Source organism: Euprymna scolopes, chromosome 24, assembly GCF_053919585.1.
Source record: "Euprymna scolopes isolate OS-2025 chromosome 24, ASM5391958v1, whole genome shotgun sequence".
Lineage (NCBI taxonomy): Eukaryota > Metazoa > Mollusca > Cephalopoda > Sepiida > Sepiolidae > Euprymna > Euprymna scolopes.
Genome location: NC_136505.1, coordinates 76,449,614 through 76,469,759, shown reverse-complemented (window position 1 = coordinate 76,469,759; position 20,146 = coordinate 76,449,614). Strand labels below are relative to the sequence as shown.

At 39.3% G+C, this 20,146-nt stretch overlaps 2 protein-coding genes across 4 annotated transcripts in view; one reads left to right on the top strand and one right to left on the bottom strand.

The window, feature by feature from the left end:
* The window catches only part of LOC145246778 (uncharacterized), a 252,694-nt gene extending 250,807 nt beyond the window's left edge, over positions 1–1,887 (bottom strand). The window contains exon 1 of one of the 3 annotated variants that reach the window (XM_080108566.1): positions 1,318–1,887. The gene's annotated coding sequence lies outside the window, so the exon portion shown is untranslated. The remainder of the gene's footprint in view (positions 1–1,317) is intronic. The other 2 variants (XM_080108568.1, XM_080108564.1) reach the window with 2 other exon arrangements.
* Positions 1–20,146, top strand: part of LOC145246775 (uncharacterized) — a 243,664-nt gene that overhangs the window by 861 nt on the left and 222,657 nt on the right. Inside the window, exon 1 of the mRNA XM_080108560.1 lies at positions 1–850. This exon is cut by the window's left edge and continues 861 nt beyond it. The gene's annotated coding sequence lies outside the window, so the exon portion shown is untranslated. The remainder of the gene's footprint in view (positions 851–20,146) is intronic.

Below are 20,146 nucleotides of genomic sequence, written 5' to 3'. Positions count from 1 at the left end.
CAATATTGAATTCAATCTCTTATATTTTCTCCGGTGCTTGCGTCGATAGTGTTGAAACTGCAATGTTATTTTAAAATTACAAATCCAATAATCTCAGAATTTAGGGTACTTATGCATTGGCGCGTTGAAATACTAACATTATTATTTCGAAAATCATTCTTAACATGGAGAGGAGAGGGTGTTTTGTAACTATTCTGTACTTTCACTTAATTTAATAAACTAAATTTTCGTAAAAGTTGAACTAAAAAAAAAAAATGTGGTAACATAAGCACCGGAAGACGTTGCAGTTTGCACAGACATTCTTTCCGTTTCACTTTTTATTGGTTTATTTTTAGTATTTTATTTAAAAAAAAAAAAAAAAAAAAAAATTTAATCCGTTTTGATCAACATAAACCATTGCTTGCTTATGCTTCACCCACTTTCCAAACTCCATTGCTCATTAATATCGTTACTTGAACTTTATTGGATTCCATTATTATTATTATTTTTTTTTTTTACCCTATTTCATATTTGCAACTTTCATCTAAAAAAAAAATGTTCAGCAATATTTTCAAAATTGAACACTGAACAAGAAGTGAAAATACATAAAAGCGACCCTTATAATGCACCAAGTAACATTTTGGCCATAATGTAAATTAGATTAACTCTTAAAGAAAAAGAGGTATAACAAAACCAAACAACCATAAACTCAAGTCAGCCTTTTCTTTCTTTTTAAGAGAAATATATATACCTGCACAACAGGTTTATGAATTTTTGTTTTGGTGCCCATACAACTCAGCATAGATGGCTGCCAATATTGGCTCGGTAAACTCCGATTACGAATTACGAGCTGAAACACGACCACAGAAATGTAAGTCCTGGTTCCTAACATTTTCGATTTGTTTACATATAATTTTATTTATATTTTTTGTGCATTGCTTTTATTTTTATTTATTTATTTTTTTTACTGTTATTATTTTGTTACAAAGTAAATAAACCTGACCAAAATAGTTTTTACAATGAAAAGCAACAATTTACAACGAAAAATACACTGCAACAATCGGTAAAAATGTTTTATTTATTTTGCATTTCAAAGACTCGGGTTTCATTTTGTGTGCATCCTTTCAACTGCTGTAACTCGTTACCGGATTTTAATTAGTCAATATCTTCTGCCATGGGGGCTGATCACTACAAGCACCAATTTTTTTATCACACACACACACACACACACACACATTATTATTTCATGTTGAAGGGAAATCGCATACTGTAAACAAAACAAAGACATTATTGACAATTGTGGATGATGAAAAAATATATATATCAGGCGTATGTTACCTTATTGAACACAACTTTTCCATAAAATGTAAGATATAAAAAAAATAACGGTTGAAAAGATTCAGTGGGAACAAAGTGTTGGTAATTTCTAATACATTCTTTTCCCTTAAAACGAAAGGAAGGGGAGGGAATCGTGAACTTCCGGTGATACGAGTTCGTGCAAATTCTCAACACTGATTGGTTAAAAATGATGACAATATTTTCTAAACATAAAAAATTCTTTTGAGAAGTATCGTTTTTATTTCGGTGTAAAGATAATTTGATAAGTTATCCTTCTACGTTATGAGTTATATTATTTATTTCGAGTCTTATTCCAAAATGAATCTGATTTTTTTTTTTCATTAAGTCTTTCCCCTTTTTTTACCTTAAATATTTCCATTTTCTTCTTTTTTTTTTACATATTTTTGTTATTGATGTTTTGTTTGTTAAAGTTAAAGAACTCTGCATTTTTTTTTCAGTCAAGTTTTTTTTTCAATTACTTATACTTTTGTACACTAGTTATTCTGCTTAATTTTGTATGAAAATTTTTTTAATACCTGTGAGAAAGCAAAATATCTATTTAAAAAAATCAAATTTACTACAACATGAATTTTTAAATTATATTTTTTTGTAAATAAAAATTCGACAACTCGTCTCTGCACTGCAGTAATAACTCAAAAAGGCCCAAGTCTCTTGCTTTCTATGATGATGATTATCGTGGTGAAAACAGTTCATAAATCAGCCGCCATTATGTATTAATGTTTTATCCAATTCCTCTTTTAAATTCATCCATCTAACAGGGAATTTAGCCAACCAATTTGTCAGTGTCCCCCCCCTCCCCCTTTTTTTTATTATTTAAGCAGACCGGATGTTAGTGCACCGAAGTTAATATTTTCAGTCTGCACCCCTCTCCCCACTTTTTTTTTTTTCACGCTATTTCATTTATTTTTTCTGTCCCCTCCCCCTTTTTTTACGTGAAGAACTTGGCGGCATTTTAAGGCACGCCCCTAATACCACGATCATCATGACTACAGACATCTCCACAAAAATGGCTGCTATGTATATTGTGAACCTTGTCTAGTTATATTTGCTTCAATTGTTTGCCATTGGATGAGTCTGTTACATTACGTGTGCTGGGTTGGTCTGTGTGATATTCTCATGGTAGTAGAAATGCCAGCAGCAGTTCATCTTCCAAGACTTACAGAATTCTCAAGCAACAGCGGAAAAGTTCAAAACTCTGGTATCAAGAGGGCTGACAATTTAAACAGTTTTCAAATTTTGTTCTAAAGCACATATCTACATATTAAAGTTGTTTACAGATGTTTCCATGCGATGTTTATTTTAAGTTATAAAGCAAAACATCGAATTTCTTCAGAAAAGAAATTATATAAATGCCGAGATAAGCCACAAAAGTTGAATTTCTACACACACACACCTAAATAAACAAAGGCAGAAAAATTCACAAGAATAGATCCATTGTCTATAAATAAGAATAAATAAATTCATCAATGCATTAGAATTTGCAAAAATGAGAAAAATATTTGAAACCATACAAGTCCATTTGTATACTCTTTTTCTCTGTAATTGAAAATAAAAATGAATGACAAAACATCTTGCACATCAAAGAACTAGAAATTTATTGAAAAGAAAGGGAAAAAGTATTCATAATGCATATTTGTTCATATGTCATTCGAAAAAAGAAAAGTAACAGAATATTCAAAAGTTCTTATTAGCAGACGATATGTATTTTTTAAAGAAATCTTTCCTGACTGAAGACAACAATTCAATAAAACAGTTCAAAACAGCAAAAATTAAATGCACGTGTGCGAAAACAAACATGGGACCAGTAAAAATAATACGGAATACATTGAATAATAAAGGTCGTAATATTATTGTATTTATTTGCTTCCCCACCAAAGCAAATTAGGCACAAGGCCGTTTTTAATGTGAGGGAAAACCAGCTCCCCTAAAAGTAGGCAAAATGGGGCACTCTGATTACCAAAAATAATAAATGTCCCAGTATAGAGGGTTTCTCCTCCATTGACTGGTACAAATTATCTTAAGTGCAGCATCTTCAGAACAGATACTACACTTTGATCTCGGCCCAAAGGCCAAGAACAACAGAAAAAAGGCAAGCCTTTTTCTATTTCTATTTCTAAAGGTCCTAATATTATTGCTCTTAATGAAAAATACTTTATATAAGAGGGGTCTCAGGGGTATGCATGTTCTCATCAAGTGCTTCCAATATGGGGGATTGATTTACTAGAGCGATGTATTAAAAAGTGAGCACCCCTTACAGATATTGAAGCATTTGCTTTTTTTTTTTTTTAATACAGTAGATCAGCGTCCAATTCATAATAATTGATTGAAAAACGACGAAAAGAAAAGCAGTGTTGCCAACTGAGATTTTCAAAACCCACTAGATCAGGGAAAGAAATCTCCAGAAAATTGCTAGATTTTTTAATTTTTGCCCGTGTTTTCGTCTTAAATTTTCAAAAACAGTTAATTCGAAACAAAAAATTCTACTAAAAGGAAAAACACCACGTTAATTTATAAAGGAAAGTGATGTCCCCTCTAAAATGTTAAAAAAAGTTTTTTAATTCCTTTCATATTATTTTTAAAGGCCGTTAAAAGTAGATTTTTATTTCTTTGTAGGGGGATTAGGTCGTAAAAATATCCTTTTTTACAAAAATCTTGCAAAATTGAGGACAAATTCCAAGAAAACAGTTATTAATTGAAAAGGCTGGAGTCTTAGGCAAATAGCGAATTCATGCATTTTCTCTTCACGTGTTTTGTTTTTTTCTTAATAAATAATAGAATATTACTTGACACTCTAAAAATGAAAAATATTCAATATCCTTAATCTAAAATATTATTTTCCTTAAAATAATTTTTTTTTTTTGTTTTGCTAAAGAAATAAGAATTTCTGGGCTGCAGTAGACGTTAAATTAAATATACAAAGACATATATTTTATCTTTTTTATTCATTTATCGTTTGGATAAACAAGTTAATTTCAATGACACTTTTAAAATAATTAGTCTCTCTGACTAAAATACAAACATTCGGATTCTCTGATATTTGTTATTGTTACTTCTGGCACCAGATGTATTAAACTTCTGACACCAATAGTTATATTGTCATCACAAGGTATTGTCTCTCAAGACCTAATAACGATGGTCACAATAACAAATTTAGCATTTGGTACCAGAAAAGACAGAGTATTAAGTTAAATATTTATTGAGAGAAACAAAATGGTTTGTTAGAAGTGAAAATAATTAGAAATATCTCTTGTTGACGGGATGTTCCGAGATGAATCTATTAAAGTCCTTGTTATTAAAATTGTTAAAGATGTGCATAATTTGAAATGTCTCTTGTTGTTAGGATTTCTGAGAAGAAAATATCAAAGTCCTTGTTATTAAGGTTTGTTGTTGCCGTTATTGGACGAACAGCCTCTGCTGAGAAGGAAAGGGCAAAGACATTCGAGTTAGCTGCTGCTTTTAGAGAGAGAATGAAAGAGTAATCCATACGATCCATTCGCATCTACCTCTGTTATCATTGCTGGTTAGCTGATGCTGTGAGTCCTTATATACCGTGCGTGCAGACGTAGTTGTAGACACATAGTTCAGGTGTGAACAATAGAAAACTTTTGCTGTCATAGACGTGTCGTAATGATATGGTTAGCTTTGCCATAGGGAAATGTTTGTTTCCCTGATTCTGTGTTTGTTTTATTTCTATGTTTGTTTTTATTTCTATTTAAACCTGGTGTGTCTGTGAATGAATTTAGACTAAGTTTGTCAATTGAAGTCCTTTTATAAATATTTTTATCACATATAATCGTATCCCATCTGTTGAAATCTCCTGGCCTTCTCTCTCTTAATGTAGGTATTTCCTTGGGCAATGTGTTTTGCCCTGTTGCATGAGGGACTAATCAGAGTTTTCACCGTCTCGAGTTGCATCCCTTACCGGTGTACATTTTGCTTTGTCTTACAATGATAATAAAGATGCCATTATATAAAAGCCGATCGATCGCTCTGTCGTTTCTAATCCATTGACATCCTCAATAAGATAATGACACATGGCAGCAGCAGTGGGATAGAAACAGTCCAAATAAGATGTAGAAAAGAGTAAGAAGCGGAAAGTTATTTGCAGAAACAGATAAGTAACTTTATTGTTCTTGTTTCAAATTGTAATTTATACGTGCATCACATGGACGGGAAAAAAATGTCGGAAGTAGACATGGAAGAAACAAACACACCAGTGGCTGGCATAAGGCCTCTGGTGCCCCTATGTATGAAAGACAATTTAGCAGTGAATTGGAAGTTGTTAAAACTGAAATGGTATAACTACGCTATTATTACGTGTTTGACGAAACAGTTGGGAGACGACGCACTGAAAGTTTACTACGGGTTTCAATTTTAAACACCTGAGGACAAAACAACACCCACCGAAATTATTCAGGCAGTTGATAAATATGTTATATGGGAAACGAATGAAACCTTTGAGCATTACATATTTCATTCTAGAAAGCAAGGAGAATCAGAGACTGTGGAATCTTTCATTATGGCACTTCGGACATTGATAAAAACATGCAATTTTTGCGACAATTGCGTTTCATCAGTACTCAGAGATCAGGTAATACTGGGAATACACAACCCCCAGACACAAGCTGATTTATTGAAAATAAGACTTACAAAAATGTATTGACATCTGTAAGCTGTCTGAAAATGCTACAGTCCAGTCCAGAATCCTAAGGCCTGAAGGAGTGAATAGGGTTGATTTTAAACCTAGGAGAAAGACATTGGCACAATCTGACAGAGACTGCTGGGCGTGTGCATTGCGGCATGGAGCAAGCAAAGAGTTATGTCCTGCATTTGGTAAAACATGTTATAAATGTAAGGGAAAAAACACTTTGCCGTGAAATACGAAGTATCAAGAAAAAAGAAGGGGCAGACGGTCAAAACTGAACGTTATGACCAGGAAAACGACAGCAGTAGTTGTTCAGACTATGGACATGTACACAGCATAACAATTAAGGAAAAGGTGAATGCTGTAAGTCAAGAGGTGATAAAAGCAGAAATGATGGTGAAAGGAAAACCAATTGCCTTTCAGCTCGATAGTGGAGCGTCCGTGAACATATTGAATGAGAAACACGTGATTGGAAAAACACTGGAACATTCAAATAAGACTCTTGTCATGTGGAATGGAGCAGAAGTGAAGCCATTGGGAGAGTGTCGAGTAAAAATGATAAACCCCAAAACTGGACAAAAATATGCATCAAGTTTGTGATTGTGAAAGAAGATTTCCATCCCTTACTTGGAGCAAATGCAATCCAGAAAATGGAACTTGTCACAATCAATAACGACAAATTCAAAATGGTCACCAAAGTTTTCCAAATGTATGAATCCAGCAGCCAGTCCTCAGACAGCATTATCAATGACTTCAGAGATCTGTTCAAGGAAGAATTGGGTCAATTACCAGGAGAGGTACATTTGCAGGTGGATCCAGGAGTAACACCAAATGTTGCAGCAACACGCAGAATACCAGTAGCACTTAAGGACAAGCTAAAAGTCAAGTTAGAAAAATTGGTTAAGAAGACTGTTATTGAGCCAGTGAGTGAGCTAACACCATGGGTAAGTGCTTTAGCACTGGTAGTTAAGAAAAATGGAAGCCTATGGATATGCATAGATTCAAGACCACTGAATAAAGCTTTGAAGAGGGAACATTTTCAGTTACCTACACTGGACGATTTACTACCAGAACTGGCTGGCAGCAAAGTATTTTCTACCCTGGATCTACGAGATGGATTTTGCCATGTAAAATTAGACGAAGCCAGCAGTCGCTTAACAACATTTTCTACACCATATGGTAGGTTCCGGTGGAAAGTTTTACTTTTCGGGATTGCTCCAGCACCGAAGATATTTCAAAAGACCCTTTTTGACAATGTGTCCGATTTAGAGGGGGTTGTTAACAAAGCGGATGATCTTCTGGTGATTGGGAAGAGTAAAACGATGGAAGAAGCAACAATTTATCATGACCAAAAACTCAGAAAACTGTTGCAGAGATGTTGTGATCGTGGGATGCAATTGAATGCTGAAAAATTGAACCTATGACAAACGTCTATATCTTTCCTGGGGCACATGATTACCAGTGATGGTTTACATCCTGATCCTGGGAAGGTAAGAGCCATAAAAGAGATGCCGTGCCCAACAGATGTGAAGGGAGTGCAACGATTGGTTGGATTCGTAAATTATTTGGCAAAATTTCTATCACACATATCTGACGTGATGGCCCCTATTAGAAATTTAATGAAGGAAGATGTGCTATGGACATGGTCCCAAATTCATGAGGAGGCTTTTGGGAAAATTAAAGAGTTAGTGAGTGAGGCACCAGTATTAAGGTATTATGACCCCAACAAATCTTTGGTCATTCAATGCGATGCAAGTGAGAAGGACATGGGGTCAACTGCTAGCCTATATCAGCCGTGCACTGACACAGAAACTCGGTATGCACAGATTGAGAAGGAACTAATAGCAGTAGTCTACGCATGTGAACGGTTTCACCAATATATGTTTGGTCGACAGATACAGTGCTAACTGATCATAGGCCACTGAAAGCGATCATGAAAAAAGAATTGGTGAAATGCCCAAAACGACTGCAAAACGACTGCAAAACATGCTGATGTGACTACAGGCTTACGATGCTACAGTTCTGTACCATCCAGGTAAGAAAATGTTCCTTGCAGACACACTATCAAGAGCATACATCTATGGATTGGGTGGTGAATATATTTTTTTTTTTTTTTTTATTACATTTTCACCCCAAACAAGGCAAATTGCCACTTTGGTGTAGGGGGCTACTATCAGGGGCAACAACTACTGGGGTATTATGTAGGGATTTGGGCAGCAAGATGTCGGTTCACGTTACACTTGAACTTCTGCACGTCAGTACTGTTGGGGAAGCAGGGACCTGGAATGGAATTCCAGAGTCTAGCGGTTCTGGGGAAGAAACTATTGGAGTAAAAAGATCTTTTACATCTAGGGATCTCTACAGTGTGGGGGTGGGATTTTGCAGCCTGTCGGTTTTGTCGAGGGTGCTCACGTCGTGGGGGCACAAGTGATTGCAGTTCGTCAGAGCATTCACCACTAAAATACTTGTAGAAAAGGCAGAGGGATGCAACATTTCGTCGATGGGACAGAGGCTGAAGCTTAGATGCCAGTTCAGGGCCTATCAGGTTTGCGACTCTCTTTTGAACCTTGTCAAGGAGCAAAAGACTAATAGCAGATGCACCAGCCCAGATGTGGCAGCAATACTCCATACATGGGCGAATGGTGGCCTTATAGAGGTACAGGATACTTTCGGGTGTTAGAAGTTTTCTAGCACGGTAGAGAGAGCCCACCTTCCTCGCAGCGGCCCTGGCAATGCCCTCGATGTAATTGTTCCAACTCATGTTTCCTGTGAACGTTAGGCCAAGGAGCTTGAGAGACGTACTCTCAGATAAAGAGTCGTTGGCCATTGCTATAGGCGGTAGAGAAGGTTTCTTGTAATTATTGAATGAAACTAGTTTTGTCTTGGCGGCATTGAACGTGACCATCCATTTTTGTCCCCATTCCACTACTGATTGGAGGTCATCCTCTAGTGTTTCTGCCATTACTTTAGATATATGTTCATTTGTTTTCCTGTCGTGTCTGCTATAGAGCGTGGTGTCATCAGCATATATACCCATCTCAGAGGCAATTTTGTCGGGGAGGTCATTTATGAATATCAGGAACAATAGAGGTCCAAGGATAGAAGCCTGGGGCACCCCCGCATTTATATCAAATTGTTTAGATGTACGACCGTCGAGGACAACCTGGATTTTTCTCTTATCTAAGAAGGATTTAATTATGTTAAGTATTCTACCAGTGATAACGTATGATCTGATTTTCCTGAGGAGACCCTCATGCCATACCCTGTCAAAAGCCTTAGATATATCTAGAGCTACCGCTCTGCACTCCCCCGCTTTGTCCAGTGAATGGTATATACGCTCAGAGATCACAGTTAGGATGTCTGTTGTGGAACGGGCTTGTCTAAATCCATATTGTTTGTCAGTCAGTAGTTTAGCATCTGTAAGATGATGGACTAGAGCATGGTTAATTATGGTCTCAAATATTTTGGCAAAAAGTGGGAGGAGGCTAATGGGGCGATAATTTGATGGGTCTGTCCTTTCGCCAGAATTCTTGAATACTAGTACAACAGAAGTAGTTTTCCAACAGCCCGGAAAGCAAGCTTAATTAAGGCATTTGTTGTAGAGTTTGGAGAGAACTGGAGCTACTTCGGCTGAGCACTTTTTTAATAGCACAGTGTCGTTTGCGTGACACTGCTGTCTGAACTTTCACTTTCTGGTCACCACTTGACGCGTCTTCTCTCCACTCCAAAACGAACTTCTGCAACTTTAGCTTTTCTCTCCCCGAATCCGACTTTTCTCTTCTACAAATACAACTTCTCTGCTCGCAATCTAACTTCAGAATGCCTTCCTTCCCCAAATCACTCCTCTTTTATCTCCAATCAGGAGCATCTCATTTGCATACCTCATGGTCACCCTGTAGGCATATAAAGAAACAGGGCAGCCATTTTTGTTTCTTTCTTCTTCATTATGAACACGAGGTAAGCTACAGAAAAACGCGGTCGGTCGTTCTTGTTTCTTTTTTCTTCATTTACACCACACGCCCCCCCTGATCTTCGAGATCAATAGGATACTTCGTAATCCTCCATCCAAGCAGGCCGCCTCCTCTCACGTCGAGGCCTCTGGGGGACAACTTCTCGGGGGTTAACATTTTCAGGTTCACTACAACGCGGGCCTAAGTCAGGTCGAGCAGCATCATTTGCTTCTCGGTGGCCCTCGATTTCCTCTTCTTCACTGCCCTCACTGCATACCGGCAATGTCACGCGACGCAGGTCTAAGATATGCCGGGGAACGCCATTCACCATCACATTGTTCTTCGACTGCAATCCTGTTACGACCCCTCTTTTCCAACGAGTGGTACACTGTGCATTGGGGGGTTTCACCCACACCTCTTCACCTACTTTGATAGTGGCTTCTTCACTCTCAATTCCTGCTGTTTTGTTGCACGGATGCCGCCACTTATATGTGAAAACGGCCCTATGAGGCACAGTTGTCTCATCTTGTTTGGTCTTCGGCGAGATGTTATACCAAAACACCGCCTCTATGGGTGATACGTTGCTTTTTTCCGCAGCGGCTTTAATGGTGCGATGATTCCTCTCCACTATTCCGTTGCCACTCGGCCGATACGCTGCTCTGAAAAATTGCCTTACTCCATTGTCCATTAAGAGTTCCTCAACCGGCCCTCTCTCCAAAAATATCTCCTCGATGACCCCTCCGATCGCCCATGCAGCTTCTGCCCTGATCTCTCTCCAGATGGCAAACCTTCCCGGTCCACAGTTGACCATCGACAGATACAATTTGTGGCGATAGTGTGTCACATCAATGGCCAATCGCTTCCAGTCCTCCGCAACGTGTAGCTCTCCTGCTTCGTGTCTGGACGGTCCAGGGTCAATTGATTGGCACTCTCGACAGTTCTCCACCACCTCCCTAACCTCCTCCTCGGTGGTCTCCGGGTAAACCTCTCTGGCTAGGAATAACGTTCGTTCTCGACCAAAGTGGTGCATTTCGTGTGACTCTTTGACTTCTTCCCCTGCACAGCATACCGAGGAGACCTCCTTTCCCTCCTGCAGCCAGGCCTTCTTCACGCGTGTCATCGAATCCGCCTTGTTTTTTTCTGACGGGACCAACACAACAGATACTCTCAACTGAAATTCCGCTATCAGGTCGGTGAGCGCTCCGAGTCTGCGCTTGATCAGCATTTCCGCAGCACCCCTGGTCTTAACTCTCTTATCGCCAGTTACTGCCGACCGAATCCACGACGCTACCATTGCCGAATCGGTTTTGACTTCAATTATTTTCAATCCCCATTTCAGGGCCAGATTGATTCCTTTTATAGCGGCATCTAGTTCTGCTACGTTGATATGGGAGAGGTCGTTGTTTTTTCTTAGCCATGCCGCATCCTCCACAGTTACACCTCCTATCTCTAGTACGATGCCCAACACCAGGTTACTGGCATCGCACCAAACCACACCCGCGTCTTCGCCGCTGACATACCATTTCCCTTTCACTGAGTCCTCATTCCTCACTCTCGCAATAACTTCTTGCAGCATGTTCATGACCTCCTTCGTCACACGGCCCTCCCAGCCATCAGTGCCTGTTTGTCGTTTAATGAAGCTGCATGCTATCCTGAGCCAGCCAGCGATAGGATAGTGCCCGACCAGCCTCCCACAGACTGAGAAGAGTTCTCGCCTCGTCAGCTCAGATCTGACTTTGGGTATTGCATTCCCTCGTTCAAAGACAAGGCTTTCTTTTCCATCTCGCCTTAGTTTCAACCCCAGCACCGCTCCTCCATCTAGGGCCTCCGCCGGTTTTGCAGTTAACCCATACTTCTCGACATGGCTTCTTACTTTCTCTGCTGTCATCTCTCCTAAGCATTTCACATCCCTGCCATCCACGGTCCTAATAATCCTGGTTCCGCTCCATGACCTCGCGACATTCCTCGCTAACAACGTTGTAGTGCAGCCTGTGTCGACAAGGGCTATGGCTCTCTTCCCATTGACTACCACCGGTAACCGAGGCAATGTTCCATCATGCGCCATTTCCACACAGAAGGGGTAACCACTGGCGCAATAGCTCCCTTCACTCGTTTCCCTGGTCCCGTGCAGCAACACAATAGCGGCTAATATGCCCCACTTGTCCACATCGGTAGCACGTGATCCCTGGTCTCGGCTCTTTGCAGTCCTTGATCAGATGAGGACACTGGCACTGGAAACACTTGATGGCAGGTCTCCCCTTCTGTCGCCTCGCCAGCTGCCTCTCATTCAAGTGAGGCCTCATGCACATATTTCCACTCACAGCTGCAGCCATGATTGGGCTTTTAACATTTTTCACTAGGACTCTGGCGTGGACCAAGAGATCGTCCACTTCCATAGAATGGATCCCCGTGATTCTCTGCATGTTCGCAGAGACATCCTCTGGGAAGCCGTTCACTAGGTACAGCTTTACCGTCATCTCCAGGCTCCTCCCCACGTAACCAGCCAACCCTGCCAGTCTCCTGATCTCTGCTGCAAAGACGTCAACGGACTCGCCAGTCCACTTCAAACTTGACAGCTTGCCAAGTGCTTCAAATGGGCCCTCAGCGAAGGCCAATTTCAGCGTTTGCTCCACTAAGGCAAGGTCTTCCTTGTCTTCATCTCGCATCTGCTGGTAAATCGTGAGGGCTTCCCCCTCTAAGTATAGCGGCAGTAGGGTGACCACATCCTCTATTTTTTTGCAGCTTCGCCACCATTTTTAATTTCTCCAGCCACTTAATCAGGTCACCCTCCCCAGTAAAGGGTCTCAACATCTGGGTGCTCAGTCTCCACTCAGCCATGTTAATTTGCTTGATGTGCCGAAATAGCTTGTCGTTTGCGTGACACTGCTGTCCGAACTTTCACTTTCTGGTCACCACTTGACGCGTCTTCTCTCCACTCCAAAACGAACTTCTGCAACTTTAGCTTTTCTCTCTCCGAATCCGACTTTTCTCTTCTACAAATACAACTTCTCTGCTCGCAATCTAACTTCAGAATGCCTTCCTTCCCCAAATCACTCCTCTTTTATCTCCAATCAGGAGCATCTCATTTGCATACTTCATGGTCACCCTGTAGGCATATAAAGAAACAGGGCAGCCATTTTTGTTTCTTTCTTCTTCATTATGAACACGAGGTAAGCCACAGAAAAATGCGGTCGGTCGTTCTTGTTTCTTTTTTCTTCATTTACACCACACACTGCTGGGATAAGATCGGGTCCACATGCTTTTGAAGTGTCAAGGTTTTTTATGATAGTATGTACCTGAGCAGGGGTGGTTTTCAGATCGTCTAGCGTGGCGTCTGTCCACATAGGAAAGTCAGGTAGGGGGTGGTTGGAAGGGTCCAGTGTGGAGTTGGAGGCAAACCGACTGGCAAGCATGTTAGCCTTGTCGGTTGCTGAGGAGACAACCTCGTGATTGTTGGTTAGTGGGGGAATTGTTGATTGCCCATTATTTACTACACTGTTGTAGATTTTCCAGAAGTCTCGAGTTCCTAGTTTTTTGTGCTTCGATGCGCTTTTTAGTGGTTTTCGTAAATTCTCTCTTAGCTGTCGCTATTTCTTTCTTAACATTATTTCTAGCTTCTATATACTTCAGTCTGTTTGAACTGGACTTATGTCGGTTAAACCTACAGTATACATGCTGCTTTTGAGCAATGGCAGTTGCACAAGTCGACGTAAACCATTACTATAAAATTTCCGCATGGGAACATGCGCTTCGATTGCAGTTTTGAACCAGTCAGTGGTCTCGTTTGCACATTGTTCAGCAGGGAGAGAGAAAATATTTTTCCATGGGGCATCTCTAATTAGTTCCCTGATGGCTTCCCAGTCAGCCTTTTTATAATATCTCGTTGTTTTGAGCACTGGCTCTTCAGTTTTGGCTCTAGAGTTTAGGGCGATTTCAAATATTATCAATGCATGATCAGCATTCCCGAGTGGGCTGTGGGCCTTCGTTATGCAGTCATCGGGAACTGTGGTCAAAAACAGATCTAGAAGTGATGCGTGTTGGTCTTCCTGGTCAGGGAAACGGGTTGGAAACGTAACAATTTGTGATAGGGAGTGAGATATAGTGAAGGTATGAGTTGTGCTGCCCGCTGCATCTGTGTAAGTAGAGAATCCAAGCCAGTTTTTGTGGTGGATATTAAAGTCACCAAATACATGTATTTGTGCGCTAGTGTCGAGGGACAGTGCCGTGTCTATGCTGTCAGATACTTTGTTTATTATGGTGCAGTCCTGAGTCGAGGGAGAGCGGTAGAGAAAATAATAGTAGCTAATATTGTGTTGCATGTTTAGTCTAAAGCACATAAAGGCTTGATCATCTGTTTCTAGGTTTGTTTCTCTAGTCAAGGGAAGGGTATTACGAATGTAAACTCCAAGTCCGTGCATATGTCTGTCAGAGTCCTTATGGCAGAGTGGGAGATATCCAGGCATGTTAAAGTGGTTAGAGGGAATGGAGGAGTGTAGGTTAGTCTCACTTAGTGCTAAGATATCCGGGGTATTTGTTAAGAGAAATGCTTCAACATCAGCTAAGTTAGTTCTAAGCCCACGGATATTTGTGAATGAGAGCCTCAAGGGAGGAGGCAAGTTGAATTTGTTTGTCCCTAATCCTGGTTTATGGCCGATGAAGATGATGTCAAGGAAGCAGAATATATTCCTGTAACAGAGAGAAGGCTGCTTGAACTGCGATCAGCCACGAAGGAAGACAGAAGCATGCAGCAGTTGCAGCAAGTAATTCTGGAAGGATGGCAAGAAGACAAAATACATCTTGACTCAAAGGTGAGACCATATTTTAATATGAGGAGTGAAATGACGGTGCAAGATGGATTAATTTTCACACAGTGGGGAGTGTTGAAAGAAAAGCTGCATTCCACACACTTGGGAGTAAAGGCTTGTTGCAGAAGAGCAAGAGAATGTTTGTATTGGTCAAATATGAACAGTGACATAAGGGACTACGTTTCAAAATGCCTCACGTGTAGAAAATATGAAGTAGCCAATCCGGTAGAACCATTAAGGGTCCATAAAGTTCCTGACAGACCCTGGGCGAAAGTGAGAATAAATCTCTTTAAGTTTGCAAATAGAGACTATCTCTGCACAGTTGACTACATGAGCAACTTTTGGGAAATCGATCATCTTCTCAATACACAAGCAAAGACAGTGATAACTAAACTGAAACACAATTTTGCATGACATGGAATACCAGATCAGGTGGTAACTGATAATGGGCCTCAGTTTAGTAGCCAGGAATTTTCTACCTTTGCAACAAAGTGGTGTTTTACACATACACCGGTCAGTCCATACAATAGCAAGGCAAATGGTAAGGGGGAATCTGCAGTAAAGATGACAAAAAACCTTTCCTGGAAAGCGATGAAAGATAAGGCTGACCCATACCTAGCAATGTTGGATCACAGGAATACGCCAGACAGGGGTCTCTTATCACCAGCTCAGAAGCTGATGTCAAGAACAAAAACACTTCTCCCAACCAGAGAGGATTTACTCGAGCCAGAATTGCCCAAAAATCTAAGAAAAATGGTGAAACAAGACCGCGGGAGGCAAGAACATTCTTTCAACCACAAAGTAAAACCACTGAAACCATTGTATCCTGAAGATGTAGTACGGATTAAACCACACATAAATGGTCAAAAAGAGTGGAGGAAAGCAGTGGTAGGGCAGAGATTGGATGAGTGATCATACCATATAAAAGTGGATGGAGAATTATATTGACGGAATAGAGTAGATTTGAAAAAAACTGCAGAGACACCCCCACTCACATCAGTAATACACCAGCCATATGAAGTGCAGAGAGAGTTACCCAAGAATGCAGGGCAGGGTACAGAAGAGATATGCACCACAGAACCACCTCAATATGAAGGTGAAATAAGAGAAAGCCCAAACCCGACCCCATCCCCAACAAAACCAAGCCCGGAAAGGTTGCGGACAACACGGTCGGGAAGAATAGTAAGAGATCCTGTGAGATTCAGGGATTTCACAATATAAGTGAAAGGGCAGAATAATCCCTGTTAGGTATGAGGCTAGTCAGCCCAATGAATGCCTAGATCACTATATTTTATAGACTCTGTTTTCATTCTTAGACTTTTTTCTTTTGTTCTGTTTTGTCATTGAGAAAAGGGAAGGTGTTGCATGAGGGACTAATAAGAGTTTTCACCGTCTCAAGTTGCGTCCCTTACTGGTGTATGTTTTGCTTTGTTTTACAATGATAATAAAGACGCCATTATGTAAAAGCTGATCGATCATGCTGTCATTTCTAATCCCTTGACATCCTCAATAAGATAATGACACATGTCCAATAATTCTGTGCTATGATGAACTGTGTATCATAGTGGAAGGATGGGTACAAAAAGCATAGTTTCTGACAACTTAATGCGTCGTTAGCAGTCGATTGAATATTGTAGTTAAGCACAGGTTGGCGCCATTGTCAGTTATGAATCAACGCTGTCGTATCAGTGGCTGCTTCTGATGTTTGGGTGTTTCTATTCCTGCTGATGCAATCTGTGTTTTGTTTATATGTAATAGGCTCAATGGAGATCTTATATTTCACAATACAACACATGTTAACAAATTTAGGATACATTTGTATTCCGTTTTTTCTAAATATAATCTTTGTTAAATAATGACATTTGTCAATCCTTTTCCTTATGGGAACTTAGTTCTCCACAGACACAAACAGAGGACGATTATCGCCCTTCAACTCTGGTAACCTTACCACCAGGGGGTGATACAGCTACGTTGACTTCCGTTATATATTTCATTCTTTTTTCGCTGGACCTCAGGACAATGCAGATGTGACGGAAATAACCTCCTAGTTCTGGCAATAGCCAGGCCGCGTTCAAACTCTCAAAGAATATTTAGGCCTAAACGCAAGTAAATGCAAGTAACGTTACTCATTCATCTTTCGCTACAAATGCTTACAACCTTGATTTGTAATTAAATGTAAATAAATTTAATGTTTTTATCATATAACGGCATACCATGTGTCTTCATTATGTGACCCTTGCTTCTTTCACTTAGCTTCCATCATGGAGGATGGGGTTGCCAATTACATAACCCTGTCCTCTACATCTTTCAATAAAATAGTAATTATTTGGGGTTTCTCCAAACATAAATTCATAATGAATTTCCATATCAAATCTTTTCTAATTCTCAGATTTTTACAAGAAATAAAATTTGTCTTCGGCTTTACAAAAAAATATCCATAGATCAAAATATAAACTTAAAATTACACAACTAAGAGATCAATTTGTCTCATCTTTTCTGTATTTTAAAAGTATGGAAAAATAAAATGCGTTCAAAAAAACTTCTCAACATTCTTGTATTGAGTTATCATAAAAAGGAGAAAAATTAATTTTAAGTAAACACAATTTTCATAACATAAGAAAACTGAGATGGAAAATTAAGATATTGATGAGTCAAAATCAATGTTGCCAACTGAGATTTTAAAAATCCACTAGATCAGGGAAAAGAAATTTCTAGAAAATTGCTGGATTTTTAATTTTTGCCATCTGAAATTAAAAATAAAAGACACTAATTCGAAACAAAATAATCTCCAAAAAAGAAAAACATTATATTTTAACACCAAATTAAACACATTCTTGTGTGAACTTAAATTCAACAAAATTATAGCCTTTTGAAGCCTATGAATTTTGTTGTGATTTTCACATGATTTTTCTTATATGTAATTTACACTGAAGTAGGGGAGGATTGACCTCTGGCACATATTAAAGTATTGCAGAAATGACTATATCAGTAGAAAGAATGACATCTCTTACTCATAGGCAATTATTTTTACAAATGGAGACATCAAATTCTGATCAAATCAAAAGTCAGATATTTTTTCCATTACACACTTGTTGTTGCTTGCATGCATTGCTGAACATAACGTGCATTGCAATGTATGTTCACATTAGGACTTAACAGAACCCTAACTCCTCCACTCTGATATAAGCCAGTCACGTTTGTCTGCTTAGGCCTATTGTGGGATGTTTATTTTAGTTAGCATGGTACATACCAAAATTGCTCAAACCTGGTGCAGCTAACCCAAATCTATTCAAAGTTTGTGTGAATTAATAAAAATCCCATGTGTCCGTATTTCAGCGGTGAAATGGTTTTGAAAAAAAAAATTCAATTTTCTAACATTTTAAGTTCAAAGTCACCGTTATGGTCATAAAATGAAATTTACAAAAGTTGTAATAATCTATATAATTTTAAACCGTTTTCTATAAACTAAACACGTTTTAGTGCATGTATTTTGACATCAGACATCTCTTATCTCCATATATAATATTTTGATTGCAGAAATTCCTCTTTGGACCAAAGTATCGTAGGTTTGCAACAACAGATTTTTTTTTATGACACTTTCACCCCAAACAAGGCACATTGCCACTTTGATGTAGGAGGCTACTATCAGGGACCTAAGTTTCAGGGGTACTATGTAGGGAGTTTAGCAGCAAGATGTCTGTTCACATTACACTTGAACTTCTGCATGTCAGTGCAGTTGGGGAAACAGGAAACCGGAAGAGAATTCCAAAGTCCTGCAGTTCTGGGGAAGAAGCTATTAGAGTAAAAGGCTTTCTTACATCTAGGAATCTCAACTGTGTAGGGCTGGGACTTATCTGCTTGTCTGGGGTATTTTCGTTGGGAGGGGGGTACAAGGGCTTGTAGTTTGTCAAAGCATCCACCATTAAAATACTTGTAAAACAGGCAGAGGGATGCAACATTTCATCGATGTGACAGGGGATGAAGTTTAGATGACAGTTCGGGACCTATTAGGTTGGTGACTCTCTTTTGGACCCTGTCCAGGAGCGAGGGACTAGTAGCAGATGCACCAGCCCAAATGTGACAGCAGTACTCCACACATGGGCGAATGGTAGCTTTGTAGAGGTATAGGATACTTTCAGGCATAAATAACTTTCTAGCACAATAGAGAGAGCCCATCTTCTTTGCAGCAGCCTTAGCAATAATCTCGATGTATCTATTCCAACTCATGTTTCCTGTGAACGTTAAGCCAAGAAGCTTGAATGAAGTGCTCTAAGGTAAAGTATCACTAGACATAGCTGTTGGTGGTTGGTAAGGTTTCATGTAATTATTAAAGGAAACGAGCCTTGTCTTGGCAGCGTTAAACATTACCATCTATTTTTGACCACATTCCACTACAGACTGAAGGTCTTCCTCTAGGGTTTCGGCCATTACCTTAGATATGTGCTTATCAGTTAGACACATCCGAACTCAGGATTCGAAACCCGAGTCTCTTGCATGCGAGGCAAGCACTCTACCAACTGAGCAAATACCCCGCACACAAGAATTTCTATTAACCAACACAGATCAAGCAAACCGCGCCGAAATCCGACTGTGAAATGAACCTACTTCGTCTCGACAAGGGACGCGATCATCCAACCAGCTAATAACCCCAAGCCGATGTCTCACAAGTAGGGGTTTCAACTCGAAAGGACGATGCCATCCAGCAATACTAACCAAGCGAGCAACTTATGATAGGATTTTCAGAATGTGAGAGATTGTATATAATAAATTCCACAGCCAAACAACATCGCAGCCCACAAGAGCACTGGTACTAATAGCAGGACATCAGTGGCTATTGCCACGGCCATCATAAGAGATGGCCTATCAGCTGAAAAATGACGTCATCGCCGAGGTGCTAGCAAGCAAGATATGTAGAACACTTAGACCGTCGATAATAAGCAGAAATTTTTATAAAAAGCGTGAAAAAACTTCAAAATTGGGTTTAAAATAAAGATAAAGAACACAATAATTTATACTAAAACTCATCCAATATTAATAATTAAAAAAAAGAATTGAAAGAGGGAAAAGTTGTTTGTTAATGCGTTAAAAGCAATTGAACATTTCGTCGTATTATGGATTTTAAAGATTAGAATACGTTCTTTACTTACTTATAAATTACATTTAAAAAGAAGAAAAGGAACAAGATTTGATTTTTAATGAAACTGAATTGTATTCAAAATAAATAAAAATGATGCATGTGAAATTAAGTATGTTTGAAGCGGAAAACAAGCAAATGTTGCAAAACATGAAATATGAATTAAGGCAATAAACAAATATTAAAATTAAACGATATTTTTTTTAAATTAAGATGACAATAAATATTTTTTTAAATCAAAGTAAACAGCAATATTTTAAAAAATACAAACTGA